General features: G+C 36.6%; 1 long non-coding RNA gene across 1 annotated transcript in view; it reads left to right on the top strand.

Annotated features, from left to right (window-relative positions):
- LOC120324722 overlaps positions 1-26308 on the top strand; it is a 147489-nt gene extending 121181 nt beyond the window's left edge. The window contains exons 3-4 of the long non-coding RNA XR_005566240.1: positions 22248-22293; positions 26188-26308. This is a non-coding gene — a long non-coding RNA (uncharacterized LOC120324722). The remainder of the gene's footprint in view (positions 1-22247; positions 22294-26187) is intronic.
- The last annotated feature ends 1264 nt before the right edge of the window (positions 26309-27572 follow it).

The raw sequence follows: 27572 nt of genomic DNA, 5'->3' as shown, positions 1-27572 counted from the left end.
TTTTTAAGGAATAATAAATATTTTAACACAAAAAAACAATTTTAATTCAAAGAAAACTAGCAACAGAGCTCTTTAAAGTTGAAAATTTAGAGTCACTCAGGAAGAACATTGATAAAGGTCTTATAAGGAGTTTCTTACCCACCCTAGGACTTTGTGGAAGATCCTCATTTCCAGTCAACATTATAGCTTTCTAAGTGGCACCAAACTATACTCTGTAGACTTCGGTTTCTTTGTCTTCTGTGAGGCTGTCTGCACCCAGTTCCCAAGTCCTTGCTCTGACTGTCCTATTTGGCCCACCTTGTAGCCTTGAGCAGATAGGAATTGTGTAAGTGCCTGACTCCTATTCCACAGCACTCCACCTCACCCTGTTGCTCTTTTCTGGGAAGAGAGACATAATTACTGAACAAATGTAGAGCAAACAAATAAAACCCTCAAAACAAGCAAATTCTATTATAGTAATTGCTAAAGTTCATGGCCCTAGTTAGTCATTGAATCTTTCTTGCAAAACAAATTGAAAGAGTCAGTTGAGTTATGATGTCTTTCTCTCCCAAAACATAACAGTTATGGTTAATGCCCTCAAATTTGGAAGCCCTGTGTCCTTCCTCTTCTACCAAACCAGGAAAAGTGGTATTCAACATGGTTTCTTATCATTCAGATAACTCTTTTATCCTTTTATTGTAAGGTATCAGGCTATCTCATGATACTCTGGATTTAACATTCCTGTCAAAGCTGGTCCAAACATTCATATTCAATGATGAACACAAATGTTTGATGATCAGGGTGTAATAAATTTTTCTCTTTTACTGTCTTTTTTTCTAAGGTGAAAACAGGGATATTTACTGTGATAGTCTCTGTTTTGTGGCAGAGGGTAAGAAATTCTTGGAATCAGACTCTGAAGGTGGAGGAATCCAGTTCTAGGTACAGGAATGCCTTAGTTGAAAAGTTGCTGCCAGCTTCCACATTACAGGAGCTGCATGGTTTTGGCTGCATCAAGAAGCAGAAAAGAAATTAGGAATGTCACAAAAATTAGATAGCTTCTGTTTGAACTCTTACAAAACTTTCAGTTTTAGATTTAGATGTGAATATACGATGCATTGTCTTAGTAGCCAGGGTAGAGGAGACATTTAAAATAAAGCTGAAGGAAAACTACCAAATTCAGGAAAAAAATTCAAGTTAAGATTGGATTTCACTTCAAATTGAATAGAAGGATGAACAAACTGGTGTAAACTAGAGTTGCTCAATTGGTTTAATCAGAGGAAAGCAAGGGCATGTGTTGCACTGTGTTGTAAATCTACGTTCTTTTCTTCTTAAAGGACAAGGCAGCTCTTACTCCTAATCTGAACAGGAGAATTTATGCAGCTACACTGACACAATCATAAGAAGTGACATGGCAGTTCAGAATGTATTTTCTATCAGGGCAGGATGCTTTCCATTAGGTGATGTGTTACTCATGTGCAGTGTAGAAAACTACCAGAATTAAGTCTTGAGGCTTTCTCCCTATTCTGTATTCTACTGCCATTCATCTAATCTTGCCAAGTCAAACTTTGCCTTGCTTTTAGCTTTTCTCAATGCTGACTGAAAGATATTTTCAATGAGAATTACTAGTACCGACAAGTTTGGTTGCAGTCCTAATGTAATGCTTTTGCTGAAGTGACTCAGCAGGCAAATCCCTTTAACAGATATTAAATGTCAGCCTAGGAGACAAGTAGCCCCTGCTGAAATCAATATCTGCTAGTATAGCAGTCATTTAATGGTATTAATTAAAACAGCAGGCTGCTTCTCCCACAGAATTAAAGATAAAATCCATATAAGAAGGTGATCTCTCTATATCCTCTGCCTTTAAATTTTTTAAATGTTAAGGCAGGTTTATTCGGAATTGAACTTTTTTGACAAAAAACTGCTTTTACAAGCTGGATGTTTATAAATGTCCATAATAGGTGTATCCCTTTGTAACATGATGAAAGTGTCAAAATCTGACAAAAGGCTGACATACTAATAAGCTGTGTTTGGATTGAAAACAAGTGGAGAACAACCATGAAATTCTACCTCACTGACAAAAATAACAACGAAAATAACATCTCAATGATTTGAAGAAAATTTAAATAATGTATTCTTAAGGTTCTGATTACATATCCCAGCCAAAACCAGGACATGTGCCTATTATTTTAGTGGAAGAAGTGTTATTTCAGTGTACATTCTGATTGGCAGTTTTATATGCAGGAATAAGATATTATTATTAACAATAATAAATATAAGGTGAAAAGGTAACGGTTGCTGTTTTTATTAGCTCATATCACCCCAGGAAGCTGAAATTGTAAGAGACAAAAAGAAAGTCTGTGATATTTATAGGTGAATTAGCAGGGACACACCCCACCCCATGTTTGCTTATACCTGTCACCAAATGATTCCAGTTTTCATAATTCAAATTGGAAATAACTTTAAGGGTGTTGATAAGCATTTGAGTGGAAGTGACAGCTCCTTTAAGGGAACACGTAATTCAGTCTTTATCCAAAAACCAACCAATTAAAGGCAACAGAGACACTACTGGGTGGGAGGGGGGGGGAATAAAGAAGAGTGTTGCAATTACAGATTTCTTAATTACAACCATGAAATCAGAAGGATCCTTTAAGTTCATGAACTGTACTGGACAGGAAGGGTTTTGTTTTCCATTCTAGAAGGAACTTGATTTAAGTACTTCAAATGATTAAGGCCTTATATGAGGCCTGTAGGGCACTGTAGGACTTCCTTTCTTATGTTTTGTTTCTTTGGAAATGGAATTAGTATTTCTTGAACACAAGAAAGGTGATCCAAGCTGAAGTTGGGAAAAAAACCCTGTCTTAAGTGTACAGCAAAACTATTATTTGGAAAGAGACAGGTAGAAAAAAGGAAATATCAGCAGAGACACAGATAGCCCTTATTTTCTAAGGCCTGATTTTGGGAAACTAAATAATAGAGCGCTAGAGATTAAAGTAGCCTCCCTTGCACTTGGCTTGGGGGTGAAGTTCTGCAGGAATGGTTTTCTGCAGCTTTGGTTTTCTCTGATCTTCTGTCAATGGAGTCCTTTCATTAGTATAACAGTCCCTAAAAATTGTGGCATTATTTTAATGTTTGGTGGTTGAAGTGTAACAAATTCTATATCACTATTGTGTACATGCCTTGAATAAACATGACATATGGTGTCTTAATAAGAGTCGCATGATATTTCTGAAAATCTTTCTAATGTAAGTAGGAGTCATGGATGTTAAACAGTATCAAAATTCAAGTCAATTTTATGTAAAGACCTGAATATGGATAAGTATCATGGAATTGTAGAATAGTTTGGGTTGAAAAGGACATTTAAGGTCCTTTTCCTTTTTAGTTCCAACCCCCTGCCATGGTCGGGGACACCCTTCACTAGACCAGGTTGCTCAAAGCCCCATCTGACCTGGTCTTGAATACTTCCAGGGTTGGAGCATCCACAACTTCTCTGGGCAAGCTATTCCAGTGTTTCACCACCCATTTCTTCCTCATATCTACTCTAAATCTGTTATCTTTCAATTTAAAACCATTAGCCATTGTCCTATCTATATATGATTTTACATTCGTCTGAAAAATTTGCTTTAATGTCCAATTTATACCTCTTACTTTTCCGATAAAAAAAACCAAAAACGTTCCTCACTACTAATTATACATGCAAAAGGCTTATGAGAAGCACCCATGTATAGGAAGACTGAAATGAAGCTAACAGGAAAATCCTATATCAGATTACAAATTTGAGACAAAGTCAATTAAGTCATAGTGTTAATGAGAGGAAGCCCTTGTTGAAGTGATAACTTTGATTCCGTGAGTTCAATAAAGCTGTAATTAATTTGGGTTCAGCCTTCTTTGCTGGCTGAAATTTGAAACAAAACTTTTAAACAGAAAAGTTATGGGAAAGCAATTTGACCCTTCTGTTTACCTTCCACATATCAGATTAATTTTAAAGCAAGAATGATTGTTGTATAACTAATAAGAATTTAGTGAAATTATTATGACTCAATGCTTTAAATGATACTTAGAAAAGAAATTAGAAGTCATTGAATTAATGCATGCTATTTAATAGCTGACCTGGCCAGGCAATTTGTAATCTGAGATTAGAAAAGATCACTAAACAATAAGACTTATCTGCCCATCAGACTGATCTCATTAATAGTGATCAATATGTCTTTTCCCTGATTGTAAGTATGAGACAGTAAAAGAACATCCACACCACTGGATTGGGGACAGTAAAATAATAATCTAGCTTTTAAAACAAATGCATTGTAATGTCTCTTTGTGTGTGCATGTGTATATATGTCAGTATGAACATATGTGTATATATATGTATGTGCATGTAGAGAATTTTTTTTAACAGTGTTTTGGAATTTGCATGTAGAAGAATCACCTATGTAAAAATAAAAATTTCACTCTTTCTATTACTGGGAGGTGAATATTCAGCTAGATAGATCCCCCCTCAGCCCCTCTCTGGTTCACTGAGAGAGATTTTGACAGCAAGAATTAGGACCAATTTCAATCTTAACTGATTCACATCCCTTCTGGATTTTGTCCCAAGTGTATAAAAATAGAAAATTATAACAGGATTAGATTGCTGCACTTCCCTGTTTATTAGCCATTATTACTCACTGTATTGTTTGTTTCATTTGTTTGTTTTGCTTTTGCTTCCTGACAAGACCATTGAAGACTGCCTGCAGAGAAACCACTTACTCAAATTGCTCCTTGTGGAGGGAAGGCAGAGTTTTAGAAATGAAACTTGGAAAGCTAAGCAGCAGATTCTGCCTTCTTTTCTGTGTGGAGAAGGTTAATTGACTTTGTTGCCAGTTCTGTGAACAGCTGGGGATGAATTCACTACCTCTGTGCAAATTTCAGGTTATGAATAAATAGAATATGATGACTTTAACTCAGGATTATGTGATTATTAATGTTATTTGGCTACAAAACTGGCTTATCCTAATACCCCATGCAAATTATATGCCTTATTCTGTTATAAATAGGAGATTTAATTGATCAGTGAAAAATGGAGGCAGGCAGTAGAGGAAGAAGCTGTGGTGGCTGAATAGTGCCATCCCAACCTTGCTGCCAAAGTGTTTTACCAAGTGCTGAGGCTAAAGGTAGACTCTTACAAGTGACAGGCAAGCAAGCTTACTCTTACCCTATTGAAAGACCATTATTTTCTCCTACTGATGCACTGCAAAAACCTGAAACTTTAGATTCCTAAGGTGTCTTGAGTGTCTAAGTAAGTTCAGAAAGGTTTTCTGAGATGCTTTCCTGAGTACACAAATAGCATTTTAGGCTACCAAGTGCTTGGTTAAGTGCCTGCCTTTGAGATGTGATGAAATTAGACCAAGAGGTTACAGAAAGCTTTGCTTTACATTTGCTTGCTTGAGAGCAAAGTGGAGTTAGCAACTTAAAGGCAAAAATGTTCACCAATAATGGAAAGAGCATTATGGCTAACTGACATGTTTTTCTAAAGCTCTGTGTGTAGTCTTTTAATTATTCATGTTATTAAATTGAGTAGCAATCAGTGGAAGTATGCTTTCTGTTTCTCAGTACTATCAAATCTGTCTTGAGAAACTTTACATCCCTATTCCCTTTTTTTCTGAAATAACATTGGATTATCACTGGATCCAAATTCCTGGCCTTCAAGCATCATGAGTGAAATGATAGATGACTCCCTGACTCTTGAAAGCTGAGGTGTATTTGGCATAGAGAAATGTTAAGAAAAAGAAATTCTTGTCTCCCTGTGTTAAAGGGTACCTTCTGCTAGGTTAATATCCAATATATTACGAGAAGACACTCTAATATAACTAAGAACAGACATCATACTTTAATTTGACCACAATTTGGATATAGTACATCTAGTTTAATTATAGGATATGGATAATTTTTTCAGTGTCTCTGCCAACCTGAACTCTACACATGAGCAGATTTATATAAAAATCTTATTTCTGTCATCTATGCCTGGCATACATGCTTACTTATATGTCTTTAACTGACTGTGGGTAAACTGTTTACAGTCAAGGGATCTTCACTGCATCCCATCTTCACTGCTCAAGAACTGTTGTTGTACTAGGCCTGTTTTTCTCCAGACTACAGTATCATGTTAGAGTTGTAAATACTCCATTTTCCATAGGATAACTGCTTGTTATTGCTTTCTTTATGGAAGGTTAAAAAGTTGCACTACCCAAAGATAAACAAAAGCAAAACAATTTAGCCATACACTCGTGGTCAATACAAGAATTTGCTGTCACAGCTGAACTAAATAAGACAAAGCTGTAAGCAGGTCAGGAAAAGTTCAGACACAGCAAGCCTGACAATCCTCAGTCCTGAAGCCTCGTAATTCTGCATGAAGCATGTGGCCTGTTAGCAACGGCAATACCGCATTACGTGGTTACCTGGTTACATAATCTTTTATTTATTTCTCTTTTTGTAGCATCTTGCCTGAGACAGCAAAGAGAAAGCTGAACACTCATATAATGATATTATACGGAATCGGGTCATTATTCTGGGCAGAGAATTCTCAGTAATTCAGTTGCTGAGTAACCACAAAGTCTATGGTTGCAGCTCATCACTAGCATAGTCTGTCTCTGATGGGTCTGCATGTTAGTATTACTTCTTTCAGGTATACTGCTATGGCAGGACGCCACTCATTTTTCTAATAGGAGGATAGTCCCAAATCTACTCACTGGAACTACTAAGAGTAGATAAAGTTAAAAAAATGCCAGAAATGGGTTCACAATAGTGAGAAAACTCATGGTTTTTTCCCAAGCATTTCTCAGTGCAGCACAGGTTGACACTAGCCTCTGGACTGCATTCGCACAGAAAACTGCATGAGAGCACTGTGACATCCATATGATATGCTTTTTCCTCTGATGACTACGATGACCTCTGGGGGCAAATGGACCAATCTTCCTGTTTGCAAATATTTCAGAGATCAGTTTGGTTATAAAAGACATCAACATAATTTGATGTCAAGTGCATGAAGAGAGGTGAGGAATGGAAAACTTTGGTGATTATAATTGAGTCACTTTTGTCAAAATCCCAATGTGGCTAATTCTAACCAGAGAATATTATGAGAATGGTGCTTCCCAGGCAGCTGTAGTCATGCCTGAAGGGGGAACTATTTTTTGCTGTTGTTTTACCTCATTGAACAGTGAGTGCATCTATTTCAAACTTACTGAAAGAAATTATTTCCAACTTACTGTAGGCAAGCCCTGACTCCTTTAACCTAGTTGTGTTAGAATATAAGAATATATGGTAAGAATATAGTTATGCTTGCCCAGAGACAAGCTCTAGCTGCAAAGTGTGTCTGAGCTCTTCTCTTGCTACATTCATGCCATTGCTGGTGTCTAAACCAGTTAGGGTAATGTTAACTTGTATGGGTTATGACTGTAAGAATTGTGCAGTACTGCAGAGGACAGTGGGAAGGGATTTCAATCCCATTTATTGCATTACAAAGATTATCGTCTTTAATTTGGACTCTGTAAGAAAGAACTGTTTCTAAATGAGTAAGGACAAGAAAGAGTAAATTTAGGACTTAGCCTGAATGAAGAAAAAAACATATTTGGAACCACAAAACAGATTTGGTCCCAAGGGACCCTTAAAGATACATAGCCCAACCCCCCTGCTATTTCACTAGATCAGGGACATCTTTCACTAGATCAGCTTTGTCTAGCAGAGTCTTCCGAGCCTCCAAGTACAGATATTTCATAAAGTGTCCAGGAACCATTTCTCAGAGTTTCATCCTCCCAGTGAAAATCTTCCCTTGTGTCCAATCTGAACTTCCCAACTTACAGTTTGCAACCAGTGTTCCTTGTTACGCTGTCTGGCAACAACAAGAACAGTTTGCTTTCGAGTTTTTGGAAGCACTCATCTACTTCCCACATGCACTTTGGTCAGATTGCCCTCAGCCTCCTTCTCTTCCAGCTCCATAAACTCTCGAACACTGGAAATTTTAGCAGCTTTTTGATCTCTTCAAGTTTTTCTACATCACTTCTGACCTAGAGACTCAAAACTCCAGAAAGTCCTTGGCTCACAGAGCCGTGCATCATGTCAGAATATTAGATACAACACTACTGTGCAATCCAACTCCGTAGCTAAGACAGACTGAGATGAGACTTTGATGCCTGCGGTGTACCAAGTTCCAGCTGCCTTAAAATACAACTGATGTTCGGTTTTTTTCCCAATATGGTTTAATCTCTGGATGAACTAAATTCCATGAAAGGAAAAGTTCATATAGTTTTTTCTCCCAGTGGATAGGTCAGAACATTTTCATTCCAGTAAATCTGTCTCTTATATTTTCTTTATGCTTTGCATTGTTTTCTGGATGACATTTTTGGTTTGGTATTTATGGCCTGTAGGAGATTTGAAAGCAGTATTTATTTCCTGTAGTTCTAGAGGGGAGAAAAGACATCTTTAAATGTCTCCAGAGCTGTTGCATAAACTTTTGAGTACCCGTATGGGGTTCCAAATTACCTGTAATAACTCTGGAAATGCACCAGTCTGTTTTGGAGTATAGCCGGATGAAGAGTCTGTTTAATGAGCAGCAGTTGTACAAAACCAAACCAAGATTTTCTGGTGATAAAGAATAAGATGGGGAGTAGTAAGGAATGCATTATAGTGCTGCTATACCAATAAATCAACAATCTCATCTCAACAATGATACTGTAGTTCTTACTCAGCCTCAGAAAAGATATTGAATGACTATGGAGACTTCACATAGAGGTGCAAAAAGTGGTAGAGGGAGAAACACTTTAACCCGAAGACAGTTTAAAACATAGCTATGCTTACTTTAGAAAAGCTTCAAATAATAGTGAACTCAATAGTCAAACAGTTTAGTAATTTGGAGTGTCTGTTGCATTGGCAGTGTTGGCTCCTTGAGTCAATGGATTTTGCAGTTCAAGGAGGAACTGAACAAGACTTTTGGAATAAGTAGTACTAAGAAAAACATGTTACAAGGAATAAAAAACTTGGTAAATCAAAATTTGATCCCTCTCCAGCAACTGAAAACTAGAACAAGGCAAAATTATCCCTATCCCTGTTCCTCAGCATTGGATCTGATCTCAGGCCAGATCAGGGACTCTTTGGTCCTCTGTTATGGCAATTGAAGAAATTTTTATGCTGACCATGTGCACACACTCAAAAAGTCTCAAGATCTTCTATTTAGTTGATACCAGAAACTTACAATATATATTGTGATAATTTATTCTCTCATCCCATCACTCCTTTTGCATCTGGTATATCTTTTATGATATAGAACAACACAATTGAAGACATTATGCTTGTTTTCTCAGTTTTTCATACTACAGATTTTCAATATGACTCCCAAGTCTGCAATTTTAAACAAGAATTTTTAAGCTTCATTTTTAAGACTTTGGTTGTATTATATTACTTTTTTTGGTGATTTGCCTAGAATATGTTCATGTCTTTTTCCTAGGTGGTTACATTTTTAGGATCCAACAATATGTATGAGTAATTTAAATTATAATGCCTCTTGTCTCCTTAAATCTGGTAGCTCTGTACTACAGCTTGTTACTTAGATGTTGCTTCTACTACTAATTAGAAACTGCAAATCAAAGCCTAATTAAGCACTTCAGCTATGAAAACTGTGCAATAGCAAAGAGTAGGTGGATTAAACTGTTTAATACTTGACACAGCCTGTGGAATGAAAAATAGAACAGTGAAAGCATGTTCAAGGAATTGTGAAAATAAGGTTCAGATGGTACAAGCTGGAAAATTTATGCTATATAGGCAATGCTGTTCTGTTTTTTTATGCTACCTTCTCCACAACTTCCTTTTTAGGCATACAGATTTTCACAGTTGGCTATGTAATTTAAGAGCCAGATAATGCCTTTTTTTTTTGCTCCAGCTACCAACCCTGTTAGTATGTATCACACTGAAGTTTTACCAGTGTTGTTTCATATTGGTTAAAAGGGATTTGAGTTAGTCTGTCCATGAGGCTACACTCAGTGCAATCTTGACATGTTGATTTAACCTGAGATGAAAATTACTTAAAAAATGTCAATGAACTGTGAATTGAATTATAGAAGACATACTTATCACATCTCTTGTCTTGTGGAGTTGAAATCACACCTTTAATTAAACTAGAACAGGTTTGACTGGAGAGGAAACCTTTAACTTCAGATGTAGTATGCACCATCATGCAATCTGTCACAGAGAGCTAATGTGTTGAACTCAATGTCTCCAAGCACAATTAGTAGAAATTTCACTATCAGCTTATGAAAATATGACATATAGGCATTAAGATTTTCTTTAAGGCTGCATTACTAAACTGTGTTCTAGTCAAGGGTTTATACACAGATAATTTCACAGGTGGTAGGGAATAATCAGGGAAAAAAATGGTTCCTGATACAGGATGCTCTTTCTGAATTTGAAGAAATTGTTGAAGGTGTTTCCATCTTTTGATTGTCTAGCCTACTTTAAAGCACACAATCTGCAGGATTTAGACCTGCTAACACTAGCTGAATGCTACACGACCTTTCAAAAAATATGCAAAATTTTGAATGGTTTTACTTGTTTCATGAAATTTTTCACTAGTGGAGTCCATGGAGTAGTAATTTCAGATACTTTCAGATGTGAAAATCAAATTAATCAAATTTAAAATTTTTATTACTTGTTCTGCATGCCAGCAATATGATTCCAAGTTTGCCAGCTTTGGCACATCAATTTAACATGTTGTCAGCAAATCCAATACAGACTGCTCCAATTACAAATATGACATTCTCCAAATAACTCCTTATAAAATGCCTTCCAATTGATAAATAATCCTACAAAAAAAACCCCCAAAACCACACCAAAAAAAACCCAACAAAAAACCCACAACGAAACAAAACAAAACAAACAAACCACGAAGGAAATCATTACCTCTTTGGGAATCAAAGGGAAAAGTAAAAACTTTAAAAAAATTATCCTTTATGGTGGATTCATGGAAAAATTTTGACTGCTCCTGGGTTGAACTGAGAATTTCTCCTTCCCCTGTGCATCCAAAATAATTTATGAGTCGATGGTTAGGTTATGATACTTTTCTAAATGGGACTCAGACTCAAGCTCTTCAAAGTGAGAATGAAATTTGTTGAAGTTTCAGTTTTAGGTTGGATTCCCTAGCTACATGGAAATCATACAAAATAATACAATATTGCATTGTATAAACTATAAATTTTTCTTTGGCAAATCTAAGGATGATCTGTGATTCTCTGGTTTTGTATTCACCTGAAAAGTAAATTGGTGTTAGATAGAGAGCTGGTTATGACTTTCAGGCCAAAAAACAGACAGCAACTGTATTGCTCAAATTTAATGCTGTTAGAATGAATACAGAAAAATTTGGTTTCATTCGAGGACATCACAAATAGTTCCTAGTTGGTCTGTGTAAATGTCCTATGTTTTTATTTGCTTAAAACTTTCGAAGGATACAATGCATAGTTTTCAAAAATCAGTCACTTCAGTTGAATGAAATTCAGCTAAAAGGTGCATATAACTAGTGTAGCAAATTACAAGCAGTCACCAAACCTAAAAAGTTATTTTGTTGCCCAAAGAAACAGTAGTTGTCATTATCACTCTGTCTCTGTGACAGTGAACACTACCAACACTTATACTGTGAGAGAATTTTATTATAAGTCATTACCAAATTTCAGCATCTCTGGTGAGAGATGGGTACTCTGCAATTACGGCTGGGAACACCACGTAAACCAAAACAATCCAATCATGCCACAAGAAATGTAGCTGTTTCTCATGTGATTTCTGTGCATGTTAAGGAGATCTGTTTTTTTTTTTTTTCCAGTGCACTGTTAAACACAAATTACGTTTTCACTTTGTACCTTGTTTTGTTTCTAACAAAAAATGTGCATGTTGAAAGGATGCATAGACTCAGCAGTCTATGCAAACAAAAAGCAAACAAAAAAGATATATGTAGGCACAATACAATAGAAAGGAAGCCAGTAATGTCTGATCTTTGTTTTCTACTACAGTAACTAGCAAAATATATGACTATTCTTCAGATTCCCTATTAGTTAATTATGCCGTGAAATTAAGGGGAAAAATTCTATTAAGTACTAATTCTCTTTTGTTCTTACTGTTCCTAAAAAATCTTTACATGACTTCACAGCTGACTTGCTCAATTTGAGCAATGTTTTTTTGCCTCTAGTTTGAATGTGATCCAAAGAAGTGTTTGTGCTTGATACTAATTAACTAACTTTCTATTGATAGGGACTTTGTACTTAAACTAAATAATATTTGATGGTTTGATAGCCTCTTGCCTTCTGCTTTGATAATATCTAGTGAATATTTTCATTGGTATTTATTTTTATTCTCAGATCACTACTGAAAATAACAAGAAGAACTCTTACTTTGGTTTAGCACTGAATCTTTTACTGTCTGCTCCCCTTTCTTGTCACACTAAAACTGTGCTTGTACTTGATGTGTGGAAAGATAAAAAATGTTGCTTATACCTCTGAACATTAAGTAAAACAGCATATCTTGACTGTAGAGAGACTATTTTTATACCTGTGTCAGCTTTTCCTAAATTGCTTTTCAAATATGTAATCCTGAATTATGCTTTGAATGCCCTTTCTATTTCTGCTTCTCAGTTAACAAAGTCTTGTCTTTCTTTAATAGTAACTTTGACTGATAGAGTTCCAAATTCATCTTTAATGAGTTCTTTTAGTCAAATTTTCAGTCTTTTACTTCTGAGCTTATTTGTTCCAGTGAGACTGTGTGTCTGGCTCTTCTACAACTTTGTCTTTTTTCTGAATCCATTACTCTATCTGTGCCAGTCACAAAAAATGTCACTTGACTCTTTTGTCCAGCTGTTATCAAAAAAGCACACTGATACTACTTGAAAACATAGTGGTACTATAAGGCCTTTCAGGCAGCAAGAGAGTTTGGGGACAACCACATTTGTGGCTTACCTTTCCCTTTCTGATCCATGGTCACTCCCATCTCCATAAGCCGAGTCCTTTGCTCATGTTTGGGCTTGAAGCACTGAACAAATGCTGCTGTCACTCATGGCTCCACCAAAGGGCACTCAATCTCCTAGCACAAACCTCTCTGCATGGGCACCTGCCTATCACCACAGTTCTGAGCAGAGGTTGAACAGGCTGTTGTGAACAGAGATGCAGTGTCAGAGATATACAACAGCATCGATGCTTAGTAAGGCTGGTATCTTTCAGTACTGTGCACAAATGGAAATGCATTTTCTCTCTTTGAACTCATGTATCGCCTGTTCAGGGTAAAATCCTGACATATATTTCTGTCTCCAATTTGTGAATGTCCAGACATCAGCTTAGAGAAAGCTCATCAGTATTCCAAAGTCTTTTCCTCCCTTTTCTAGTTATTGTGGACAATGTCAGCCATCTGTCACCTAGACCTAAAACCTGAAGATCACATTTGGCTCAGACTACTACTAGTTCTTAACTTAAGTCTTACTTATCCAATTTATATAATCTCTCTAGGATATGATTTATTTCTTCTTGAAGTGAAATATTCCTTCCTCTTATTTTTTATTATACTTTTTTTGAGATACACCTACTATATGTTCTACTACCTGAGACCTCTGAGACACTCAGTTCATCTGCTTCAAAGCACACATAGCAACAAACTTCATCACCCTCCTTAGGAAGCTCACCAGCCATTTGTTTCTGAACTAAAATAAAATGTGTCTTTCTATACTCAAAGTGGTCAGAAAAGCTCACATATTGTGAGTTCAGACATGCATCAAAGGGCCCCAGAGTCCTGAAGAGGTTCACAGCTGGATCTCTCATCTAAGGAGCACCTTATTCATCAGGATGTTAGCTAAGCTATGGAGTCATGATCCTTTATGTGGGAGTCAAAGTGAGAACTAAATACAGGAGATATATGTAAGCATCACTGAGGCATTCTGGCATGTCATTAAGAGGCCAAAGATCAGCTGGCACTGGTAACAGGTACATTGACAGCAACAGTGAGATGGAAGAAAATGTGAATTTGAACTCTGTCATTAGGCTGAAGAGTTTATGATGAAAAACGTGGAAAAATCTGAGGTAGTCAGCACATTCTTTGCTTCAGTCTTTAGTGGCAAGGTCTCATGTTCAGGGAGACAGGTGCCTCACATAGTAGAGGAGGGTCAAATTATTGACTATTTAGGTAAGCTGGACTTACTCAGGTCTGACACCAGGTCAGCATGTGTGCTGAGAGAACTAGCCAACATTGCAAGGCCACACTTCCTACTACCTTTGGGAGCTTGTGACAATTGTGGGAAATCCCCACTGGATGAGAAAAGAAAATGTTCTTCTATCTGTCTAAAAGGCAAGAAGAGGGATTTGGAGATCTGCAGCCTGTTCAACATCAATTCTGTATCTAGGAAACTTATGAAACAAATCCTTCTACAAGTCTTTTCCATGGTGAGGGAAGGACAAGGAGGAGGAACAGTTAACAAAGATTTACCAAAGGCAGATTGTACCCGACCAGCTTCTCAGTTCCTTTTGTGATCGAATGACTAACTCAGCAGGTATGGAGAGTGCAGTAGATATAATTTAACATGTTTTTATGAAGACTTTTGTTATAGTTTCCCATGGTATCCTCTTAGACAAATTGAGAGATATGGACTGGTCTGTATTAGGTGGGTAGAGATCTGGCTAGACCAACCAGTGCAGTAATCAAAGTCCATGCCAAACAATTTCAAGAGTTATATCTCAGTGGTTGATAACTGGGCCAATTGTGCTAAAGATAGACTGAGGGAAATGCATTTGTTTAGCTTGGTAAAGGGAAGATCTACCTGCAGTCTTCCAGTATCTAATGAAGAGTTTAGATAAGATAAAATTAGACTTTCCATAATGAAAGTACAAGAAACAATACAACAAAACTGGACTTAAAGAAAGAGAGAGAACCTCCAGAGGTTATCTACAATTTAAAATTTTGTATGATTTTGGGCTTTTTCTGCATGTAGAATCCTGAATTCTTTTCTGCACAGTACCAAAGCATCAGTGGATGGGATGTAAGGTGCCTTCATTTGCCCTCCTGTGAAGTGGAGGAGGTGGGTTTTCAAACCTTTCATATGTGGGGCTTTCAAGAAGGAGGCTTCTGTCTATCATGTCCCATATAAAAGCTGTGTACAAAGAAAAGCATAAGTATTTCTTTAGAGGGATTTTTGAGTAGATCTTTTTACTTCAGAAGAGAATTTTAAGCTGTGGATCCCAGGCAGATAAGGGTGCTCATGTTCCTGTTTCACATTTCTTACATAGTATTTTTTTGGCAGCTTGCTTTCTGCTTAGCCAGAATATTTCTCTGGGTTTTTATTGCGAGCTGATGGCTCTCCTTGGCAGTGGATCCAGTCTAAAGCTCAGACATCAGGCTCTGCATTATGAAAGAAATAATTATTAGCTCTACATTTGAGCCATTATACAGTGTAACACTGCTAAGAAGGTCAAAAGTGCACAGCAGAACATTCCTCTGAAGTTTATTTTGCAGATAGTCTGTTTCTTTGTTTTTAATCTCTTTTGCTGGCATGGTTTATGGCTAGTTTCATATTTTAGAATTCATGATCCAGAGTCCTACTCGTACACAAACATTCTGCAAATGACTTTTCATACAATTAAAGTATACTGTTTGCTAGTTTTAGTTGCTTTAGATCCAAATGAAGACTGATCGTATTCTTCCTGCATCACTGAGTAGACTAACTGTTTGATCTGCTAATTAAAGGATAGTGGTTTCTGAAAACACTTTGTTAAGACTGCGTTTGATAAATTATTTGTTTGAATTGATTCTATTCCAAGCTGTCTTAGCTTGTGGCTTAGGCATTAGTATTACAAGCAAAATATGTCTGTTACCTACCTCAACCATGAATACATTATATAAATGTGAAATGAACTTTTTCCCTTTGGTTTGCTGATGTGAGAGGATAGGATAGGAAATTCTCACAGCTGGCAGACAAAGAATTACTGTAGTTGCAAAGTGGTTGGAAACACGAATGTTGATTATTTCAATGAAAGAATTTAATTAGGCCTCCTAAGGAACAGGATATTACTGACATCACTGATTGCCAAAATGAGCAAAGTAATACAGCACTTACCATTGCAATATCTCTCTCTTAATGATGCCATTATTAGAATTTGGCTGGCATCCTGAAATGTGTACAATAGCTTGGCAATAGGATAATGATTTGGAAAATCACAGATGTAAGGCAACGATGTGAAAGCCAAAGGTTTACTGAAAAGAAGTCCAGATGAAGCATTTTTAGTTCCTCTCAGTGCCATGTATCTGTAATGTCCTGACTCTTTCTCATTACAGCAACATATAGGATAATTAAAAAAGGAAATAAAAATCACTGGGTTTTCTTAGTCTCACTTTCCCACAGGCAAGCTTTCATTCCTTTTTAGCTTTACTCCTTCCTTTATTAGAAAAGTTCTTCTACCCTATACTATCCCTATAGACAAGATTTAACAGCCCTTCTGAGAAATTTCTGGTTTAGTTCCTGCACCGATATTACATTAAGTCAAAGAAACAAGGGACTTCCCCAAGATCCTCTTATAGATCACTTTACAGATATTCAGTTTTCCAGTATGGTGGATTCACTGACCTAGATCAATTTCTGTGCTGCTCTACATTGCAACACTCATGTGATATCCCTAGAAAAGCCAGATCAGGGAAGACTCCTTTCTTGCTCTAATACACACCATTCTTCTCCAACACACCTGACAGATAGACTAGTAGTGGAGAGACACAGGTGATATAGCCGTAAAATCTGACACTATTTGTACCTCTGACAAATAATTTTCAGTTGCTCCCTATAGTCCTATTGCACCCCTTCTGTAGCATTTAAGCAGTCTAAAATTGCAGTAAAATCCGGCTCATACAATGTGAACTAAGTAGTTTAAATTGTCTGAATTTGAATAGACAAATGTAATCCTAAGATCTTTTATTTTCAGTTCATACAAAAATACTTAAGGGGAGGATAGAGAGGATTGAATTAAAAAGAAGAGACATATGTAGATGAATGGCACAGAATGGAAGAATGAAGAGGGGATATCTAATCTATATTTGGAACTTATAAATTCTCTTCTCATACTCCTTTTCTGTCTTCTCTGCAGAACAGATGTGGTTTGGTATGCTGGTATTTGAAACAACTGTCTTTAACAGAACCATTTATAGGAGAGATTGAATTTGGGATTCTGTTTTAAGAAAAAAAATACTTGACATGGAATTTACATTTGATATTCATATGCAACTAATATTACTCCTGGTAACTAGGAAAGGAGAAATATTTTTAAAAACTTCTTATGATATAAATATCCCAAAATACTTTGGATTGCACTTTACATTGAATAGATCTCTATGATTCTTAAAATTTAATTTCCATCTGATATTAAATTGCAGTGAATTCTACCCCAGTCCTCCATTGTGAACATACACTAATAGCAGATAACAAAGCTCTTTTGGCTCTATGTGCAGCTACTTTCAGCTCCAAATTCCTTCACACATTTTCAGTTGCTGGGATTACCCAGACTTTGATTACATTCCAACTTTACTCTGTTTGAGCCTGCAGCCTCTATTTCAGAAACAGAGCAGAGCTACCCCTTCATTCCTTTGCCTTGTATGTAGCATTTCCCTGTTTGTGACAGGTCAGCAAGGCCATGCCTCTGCTTCCCCTCTACTGCATCCTGAATCTCAAATGAGTCACCTTCCAGGTAATTCAGACTAATCTCTTCCCAATATTATGGTGTACCCAGAGGAAATTGCTTTTAAAGCAGTGAAATATCCAAAGCTCACCTTCCGACTATATATAAACCATTTGTATAACAATTATGGATTTGTTATTTAGCACTGCACTGTCATAGCAAAATTTGTTTAATAATAAATAATTTCCTAAGCTTTATGTAAATAAACTCATTTTTGCTATCGAAAACAGGTACACAGTTCTTGCTGAGATGCATATATATATATATATATATATATATATATATATATATGTATATAAGACAGATTTGGACCATAGCCTGTTAACCTCTAAATAATGACTAGAAATCTTCATGACTCTATTTCTTTTTCCAGTGGAAGAAGTGGATAAGAATTGTACATTTTCTTAGATCTGAGAGCAGCTGAGTATGTGATGTCCTAGGGGAAAGTAGAAGTCTGTAAGACTGTCAGCAGACAGATTTCTTGCTGCAGTGCGTTGACCTGGTGTTTGTATCCCCTCAGGTGGGGCTTTCTTAGATTTCTCTTTGTCTGGAAACTGATTAAGAGGTCTTATCGATAGTACTGCTCTCACCTGTCATGTGAGTGTAATCCTGGAAACTATTATGATAAGAAACAGTCTCTGAAAACTTCAAAGGCTTGTTTAGCTGCTGGGTGACAGCACAGTGTTTTGCCATGAGCAAGGCCAGTCAGCTTTACAGGAGGACAAACATTTAGGGTTTTACTAAGACATAGCTGAGTTACTACTTGTGTTACAGTAGCAACAGCTGAAAATGTAAAAAGGAAGTGAAAACACATCTTGAGCCTAATAATGTAAATAAAGTCTGTAGTAATGCTTTGGATTTTTTCAATTATTGCTGCTTGTACCCTAAACTGTGACTATATTTTCAGTATTGTTACCTAGGAAAGCTATGGTGATATCCATATACTTCAGAGACGTGTAAAAGCTGTGTAGCTGTGCTAATAAGGAGAATAATTGTCCTCTAAGCTTTAATGATCACATCAAATACCTTTGTTGCCTCCTCAGGACAATTTTTTTTAACTATTTATGGCACTACAGTATCCAGCTGGCCAAAACTTGGTGCTGCCGTTTTGATCACCTCTTCCTGCCATCTATAAATCCTGATCAGGTGTTCAGGTGATTCATTTTGAAATCTTGTAGTCTGAGTTCTGAGGTCCAAATTTACTTTTAAATGGTTCTCTACTAAAGAAAAATGTGCAGCAACTCTTATGTTATTACTGTGAATGATTGCTGTAAGGTAAAGTGAGATTTTTTTTCCCAAAGAATAAAGCTATTTATGTTTTATCTGTAGCAAGATGGTTTATGTGGAGGATGAGAAATTAGTCTTAAGATGACAAAGCTTAAAACAAATAAGTCTTTATGACACTTCCTTTTCTCAGAGTCATATCTCAATGACTGAATGGGGAAAAGAAAATATGACATGACTATCATTTGATGTATTGAAGAGCTACTGGTTTGAAGCAGAGCCTCTGGAGAAATGTTGTTATATGACAAGTTTATGACTTAGATTTTTATTCAATGAGATTTTCGAACTTGAATGAATGAGTGGTATTACAATCATTTGAAGGAAGTTATTTTAAGTACATATCACTTGTGACTGTCTACTGAGGAGATATAACATTGTGGTGTCACAGAGGCCTGGCTCCTGAGGTAGAGAATCTACTGACTGACACTTGATCAGAAACTATCAAGTATAAACAACAGATCAGAACCTTTTTGTTCATAAGGAAGATGATATGTATAACTTTTACTATTACAGAATAAATTCTTCTAACCACTACTGCATAAAGTTTGGGCATTATCTAATATAGTGCAGACCCAATTAAATAATTAATCAGGTATATCTCTTGTTGCTAATGGTAAATTACTTGTTGCTAATGGTAAATTATATTCAATAATATTATAGCTTGATTTTTCTTTTGTCTTATTTATATAATAAATCTAGAATTACCTTTTAAGAACATCTTTAAAATTCTCTTAGTAAAAGTGTCTGAGAAAGTTTTCAGATGTGTAGGTTTGAACAAAGGTTACAATTTAATTTTTTTTTAATATTTCTACCTTGCTTGTCTCAATCCAATACATATTTTATAAAGTATCGTAATAACTCTGAGATTAATCTGCATACTCCTTGCCAAGCAAAATAATTTGTAGAACTAGGAGAACATTGAACCTATTCTGTCAGGACCTAATTAATCTTTATTTACATCAGCAGTGTGCAGCTTTTTCTTCCTGAGGGCCAATTATGTCATTTCAAAAAGGTCAAGGGGCCACAAATCGATATTCAAACTTTTTTCCAGGCTCAATTAGACTGAGTAAGTTTTTGATCATTTCCTCCCCCAGGCTGCCTTTGTGCCTGTCACTCTGAAGAGCAGTGTGCTTGCAGGACCACTATCCCTAGGAGAAGTTGTTGAGGTCCTGCAGACAGAAAAAAACCTTCCAGCTGTTCAAGGAATTAGTCAATAGGACTCCCTGGGAAACTGCCTTCAGGGACAAGGGAGCAGAATAGAGCTGCCAGATCTTTAAGGATACTTTCCACAGAGTTCAAGAGCTCTCCATCCTCAGGAGTAAGAAATCAGGAAAGGAGGGCAAGAGACTGGCATGGCTCATTCAAGACCTGTTTTCAAGACCTGCTGGTCAAACTATAAGGCAAAAAAGAAATGCCCAGGCAGTGAAATCAGGGACAAGTATCCTGAGAAGACTATGGAGACACTGCTTGGTTATGTAGGGATGGGGCCAGGAAGGCCAAGGCACGGATAGAGCTGAACCTCATAAGGGAGATTCAAAGAATAATAACAAGGGCTTCTACAAGTATGTCAGCCCAGAAACTCCCAGAATACCAACTGTACCCTAGGCTGCATCAAAAGAGTGTGGCCAAGAGGTCAAGGGAGGTGATTCTCTCCCTCTACTCTGCTTTTGTGAGACCCTACCTGGAGTAATGTTCCAGCTCTGGGGTCCCCAACAGATTCATGGGTTCCCAAAATTCATGGACTTGTTGGAGTGGGCCTAAGGGAGGGCCACAATAACTATCAGAGGGTGGGAATACCTCTTCCATGAAGAAAGGCTGAGAGCTGGGGTTGTTCAGTGTGGAGAACAGAAAGCTCTGGGATGACCTTATTGCAGGTACTTACTGGGGGCCTATAAGAAAGATAGGAACAAACTTTTTAGCAGAGCCTGCTGAAATAGGACAAGAGTTAATGTTTTAAACTACAGAGGGTAGATTTAGCCTAGATAGAAGGGAGGAATTTTTGGGATGAAGGTGGTGAAACACTGGAATGGGTTACCCAGAAAGATGGTAGATGTTCCATTCCTGTAAACATTCAAGGTCTGATGGGACAGGGCTCTGAGCAACCTGATGTAATTGAAGATGACCCTGATTACTGCTGGGTTGGGCTAGGTGACCTTAGTAGGTCTTCCAACTCACAGTATTCTATAATTCTATGATTATTTTCCAGTGCCTGAATAAGTAATCAGAAGTTGGTGTAGCTGGCAATGAATTAAATTAAGCAAAAAATCTCTAGTTAAGACTCTTTTGCCCATGACAGGTGTTCAGGCTAAGTGCATGTGCCAGCTGTCCTACAGTCTGGAAGATTTACCTAAATCCGATTCAATAATCAAATGGCATTTGTGACCTCTTGCTGATGATAATTCTGAACCAGAAGCAAAAATCAGCAGATGGAATATTTTTCAGATGTGCAAATGATGTAATTATTTACATTAATGTAAATAATTATTTTATGCTTTCCATAAAGGAAATATGAAGAAATTAATATAAAAAATATAAAATAACTTAAAAATTAGAAACTGACAGAGCTTTAATTTGCAACCTATGCAAATTGTCTTACCCTGAAACCATCTGGTCAGAATTAAACAACTATCAAAAATGGGATAGGTCAATAACAAGCAAAAATGCCATGCTGATGCAGAAATTTAAGTGGAATGGAGTAAAATCACCTCTACACAGTGTGTAAGCCTATTTTTATTGATGAGTATGTTCTATCTTTTTTCATATGAAAAAATTTATACCAGATCAAATCAATGGTGATATGCATGTGTTTACATGCATTCTCATCTGCCATCATAATCTTTATATTCTAGTAAACTACTTTTTGATTCCTGAATTTTTGATCAGGAAATTGGAAGGTATTAAATCATCTTAAAAACACTGTTTTCCCTTCATGCAGAATGATTCGGGACAAAGAGTTCTTTGGATAGGAGAAATCTTAAAAAGTATTTCTCTTATTTAAGTAGTTCTATCAAAGTACAGTTAATAGGTTACTGTTATGAATATCCATCTTGACAAACAAAATTTTAACCTTTTCTAATGAACACAATTTCTGTCTCCCTGGTAAATGATACCACAGAGATACTATTTTTAACTTTTCTGTCTATCTTTTGTGTTTTCCTTAGGACTATGACAGCACTTTATGCATGTGAAAGACCCAGAGTTCATGCTTTACTGAGCAGAAACCAGTGATCTCTTCTTGCCTCTACCTCTGCCTCTACTTTTAATGTGTTTTCTATGTTCTAGAAACTCGTGCAGAATTCTTATGCCAGTTTGACAGAATTTTATAAGGGTAAGTCTTTTATTTAATATCTATCATAATCCATTAAGAATTCAATCCTGGATGTTGTCTGTCTTTGTGTAACCATTGGATATATAGACATGGAATTAAGAGTACAAACAGTTATGTCTATATGCAAAATATATTTATATAGGAGGCACTTATCCCTGTTTCACTTCAGGGCAATAGGAGTCAAGCTCTGATTTAATCACACACCGCCTTACTTAAAGATAAATGGTAACCAGTGGTAAATGTGTGCAAAAGACCACTGAGGCTACAGTACTTAACACAACCAAAGGAAAAAAAGATCAGAAATACAAAAAAACTTAGTTGTGTGCAATTGCAAATATAATTGCATATTAAAAGATGAATAGCAACTGAGAATAGCAAAGTTTCATAAAGTCCTTTACATAAAAAAAAAAAAAAGGAAAAGACTACAAATCTGACTCTCAGTCAACTAATCCTAAGAATAGCCTGAATTTTTACACGCATGCCAAGTTCATGTCCTAAAATCCTCTGGATCTTCTAAAAGATATGACGTCAGTATGAATTTCACATACCTACAAATATCATGTAAACTTAGAACAGGAAATGTTGGACTGTTTATAAGAGAGAGTATAGGACATTTTGTCTATCTTAAGTCAATGAGTTGTATGATGAGTGGCCCCCTAAGTGGTGAAGGTCAGCCAAGATAAATTGGGACAGCTAGGCAAGAAAAAGGATACATTTAGACAAAGTTAATTTACTTTCGATGCTCTAAAGTATATAATGTTTCCAGGAGTTTTCCTCATATCACAAGAGCTGACTCAACCAAACCTGGATCTGAAAGTGCCCTGGCTATACCAGGGCCATATATTTGATCTAGTGCCTGACATTAGGACTGCTTGCAGAACACAGAATAGACATGTGACTATTCTCAAATTTGAGTAAAGTAGGATGATCACACTTTTACACAATAAACTCAAATTTTAGTGCAAAGACGGTTTACATAACCAAGTGATCCACTCAACCACTAGTGCCATTTTTCCTGAAACAAAGGCCAACCTGTGGTGCTCTGTGCAGAGCTCAGTTAAGCTTTCTTTACAACTCCTGTAGTTACCCCCTATATTGAAGAGCACCTTACCTGTGCCTACCTCCTTTTAGGCAGGGAGGCCTTGTGGTGGCCACTGATATTCCACACCCTGGCTCAGACCAGTGTTAGTGATTACCTGTGTTGCATATTGAGATTAATATATAAATCACAAGAATGACCAGCCCTCAGGCCAGTGTACAGTGAGAAAGAAAACACATTTCAGTAGGTGATGACGGTGGGTCCATATCCACATATTCAGCCCCATTGTTTGGCTCTACGGGCTCCACACCATCATCATTTACATGGAAACTGCAAATGACTCATCAAAGATGGTGTTACAGATGTCCCTTTTCTTAAGCTACTGCCTTTACCTCTCAAGCTTGGCAAGTGCCTCTGACATGGCATCCAAAGGAGAGCAGCCACTTGCCTCTTCTTGCCTGGATCCTGCTTGCTCCAGATCTCCATGATTCTATAGGCAGGAGGAGGTCAGCCCTGAGGAGGAGGTCAGAGCTTGTGAGTCCCGTAGTATCGAGGACACTTGATGGCTGCCTGTCCTGACCTACAAACTCTGATTTCTTCAACATGCCTGAGAAGGCAGAAAAGCTTAATATTTTAATACCTTATTTACTTATTTGAAGATTTTTGATGTTACATGGGATTTTGATTTAGAAGAGTGATGTAGCAATATGCTGCAATGACATCATAAACATGATAGAGCAATTGTAATATCCTGTGGAATCACAATAGAAACCTGGTTCCCAAAACTGGTCTCTTTATGTTCCATTGTCAGGAAGAGGAATGTTTTATTCTGATTAGAGAGATCCCAAACAGTGTACCGAATAAAAAATAGTCTGGAAATCTTTAGTTAGTCTACACTGTGAGGCATTCTGTTTGTATTTGTTTCCTAATAGTTTGCATTTTGCTGCTTAATTTGTAAGAATGGATATTGGGGACTTTTTTTCCCCCCCCTATTTCTGTTTAAGTTATGGCTCTCATCCACTACTTTTACCTTCGAGTACTAGAAGGATAATTTTTGTACTCCCTTGAATACAAGCCCTGAAAGTTGCCGGGGGAACATGAGAGCTTGCATAATACTGGAGTTATTTGGAGATTTGGAGTCAAGGTCTCTGAGGTAATTGTGCATGACATTTCAGATCTGAGATCTGTCTGCATTAGGAAGATCTCACTGCACTTGAAATCCATCAGAATTCTTATTTCAGTGGCTCCATTGAAATTTAATTTCTAAAATCTGTCTTCAATAATTAGGATTATGTGTGATCCCTAATTAAAGTTAGTAGCAATGGGGGATCAGATTGTTAAAAACAATCATGAAGTGTTATCATTCATTAATAATATGAAAAATTTAGTAATCAAAGAAAATTCAGAATGCTTTGAGAGAAAAAGGAGGTCTATATTTGAAAATAAAAAATGATAATTTAAGGAATTATCTTACTGATTAATTCTTGGGGAATAAATGACATTTAAGTTAAAATTGTATGTAGTTTCCTCTACCTGGTTTCCTTGGATGTTCATATTTCGTTTTTGATATGTACCACTTAAAAAACCTCATGTAACGTGTAGAATATATGAAATTAAAAATGAAATACATGGTGTTACTTGACTGAACCTTTTTCTTGTTAGAAATAGGGGTTGAAATAAACTTTTCATAAAAGTTTATTCAGAGGTTACATGCAAAACTCCTTTTTGCTAGGATATGATCTAGCATCCACCACCAGGGAGGAAATTGAATTTCATAACGAGACCTCTAAAACGTTTAGGTCAGGTGTGTCCAGTCCCTTGGTTCCTTGAAACTCAGTAACAAAAACTGCAGCTGTGAAATAAAAATTGGGAAAGATCTCTTCTAAACAAAAATAATTTAATTTTATTCAGATTACCTAGTTCCAGAAAAGAGTATAGGCTTGAATTCAGTGGTGTGCAGCACTGCTGAACATAGGTTATGAACTCTGGGAAATGAACTCTGCCCTGGGATATTGTTGGTCTGAAGGGAGCTGGTGTTGCCTGCACTGAAAGTTCCCTGCCCTGTCTCTTTCATTGTGGGTGAGAACAGTTTTCAAGTGCATTCTGTCATGGGATGATTTTAGCCATGTTCAACATTGAGAAAAAGGAGATTCATATGGACTCTGAATCCAGAGTCCATATTGCCCCTGTGCAGGTCCAAGTTGCTGGACTTCGTAGTATATAACAAATTTTATATGTAACAACAGAAGGGGTGGAGAGTGGGAGCTGAGTTTGAGGAGCAGGCTGACTGCAACAATTTGTCTTGGAAAAGTCTTAGCACTAGAAATCAATTTGATGTGAAATTCCTTGTTTGTGCTTTTCCCTTGTAGCCAAATGTATGGCAGGGTTTTGCATGAAAGTTGACAATAATATTGTCAACAGGCATTTCAGCTTCTAGAAGAACGCGAAATTTAAAAGAGAGTAGTTGAGTGAGCAGGCTGATTTTTCCCAAGTAGTGCTTGACAGTTTCCTGTGGCAGACAGGGCATTGGTCTGCTTGGATGGTTCCTGCGTTGTTACAGCAAGTGCTAACTTCTGTCTGGCTTCTCTGTTCCCATTTGCTGTCCCTTTTGGGCTTCCATGGCATGGTATAAAATGAAACTGGGATAAAAGCTACAAGAACACTTTCTTATTAGTTTTATAAGCTAGAAAAATAAAAGCAAAATGGTTCCTATTCAGAACAACGATTTGAACACCTTATTAATCTCTGAACACAAATGTTTTGGGGATTTTTACCTTCTCACTGCTCATGCTTTCATTTTTTCTGTTTATTTATTTCATCTTACTATATGTAATATTTTAACCTATTGATTTCAGGAACTGAATTTGTCTATGGTTTGGAAAGGTCCCAGAAAATAATGAGAGTGGGAACCCTCAAGTGCTACTGCAATGCAAGAAATTATTGATTAGGCTAAAATCAGATTACTGGTTTACTCCTGCTCTACTGAGTATTTCATGACCCCTTATATTAAGCTTCAATGTTGTGTAGCATATTTTAGTCAATAAACAGAATTTTACTCTTCATGACCATTGGAAATGATGCACAATGCTGCAAGTATTGATCAAAGAGTGCTATTCTGCTAATTCCTTTGCTTGCAACAATGTTAAATATTTACAGATTATCCCTTAGTGTTGTGAAGAGTGCTTTTGCCCTGAAAAGGATATTCAGCCTTTGTGCTTTATACTGGTTTTACAAGTACTTTTTCCTCTTTTACAAGCTCTTTGACAAGTTCTTTTTCCACTTTTTTTCAAACAAATGTACATGACATAAAGACTATACTGTTTTTGCACTGACCACTTTTAATGTTTTATTATTGGCATGTTTGTATATATTAATTGGCATTTAGTAAATCAGAATTAAAGAGGAGAATTCCTCAGAAATAAAACCCATCGGTGTCTCATCTCAAAGTGCCTGCCATAGTAGGACAAAAAGAGCTTTATTGTGAGAAGTCAGATTACCAAGAGGACATATTAATTTCAAGTTTATTTACCCAATATTAATGATATCATATCAAAAATATCTGCACACAAAAAATTAAGTTATTTCCTTGTTAGTTTTTTATTTTGCTCTTCCTTATTCTTATCAAGAAGTCCCTTACAAGCTTATAGCTGAAGATACAGTGAAACCTTTAGGCTTTTTGTCTCCTGTACTTGTTCACTGACTTCTTATAACTGTAATCGCTTATCTTCAATTTTAATACTAATGTATTGAATACAGGCTTGATATTGTCAGACATGAAATGAAATAAGTTCCAGGAAATCTTCCTTCCAGTGATAAGGTGACAAACGAAAAAGAAAATAAAAATGGATTGTGCAATTTAAAATGCAGTTTGCTCACAGGAGAGTCTATAGCCAGCTGTAATGTGGTATGACTAAGTTCTATATATGCAGGGAAGGATTTTACACAAAAGCATTATAGGAGATGTACCGGATATTTAAAGTAACATGAAGACTGTTCCATGTAATGATGCTTATTTAATCTAACAAGAGCTAGAAGAAAGGTTTAAATACTTCTGTTTGCCCTCTTGCCTTTCCGTATGATGCCACATTATGGAGAAAGGTTGGCAAAGAAAGTAAAACAGAATTCACATGTGCTTCCATGCTACCTCTCTAAAGGTCTTTTTGCTACTTTAGAAAGAAATTATGTTGTAGATATATATGACGGTGCTGTAGAACAATCAGTGCCATAAATTGGAAATTTT

The sequence above is a fragment of the Pipra filicauda genome, unplaced genomic scaffold (assembly GCF_003945595.2).
Source record: "Pipra filicauda isolate LSUMZ 115617 unplaced genomic scaffold, ASM394559v2 scaffold66_size7647185_pilon, whole genome shotgun sequence".
Lineage (NCBI taxonomy): Eukaryota > Metazoa > Chordata > Aves > Passeriformes > Pipridae > Pipra > Pipra filicauda.
Note: the sequence above shows the minus strand (reverse complement) of the source record. Positions and strands in the feature narration are given on the sequence as shown.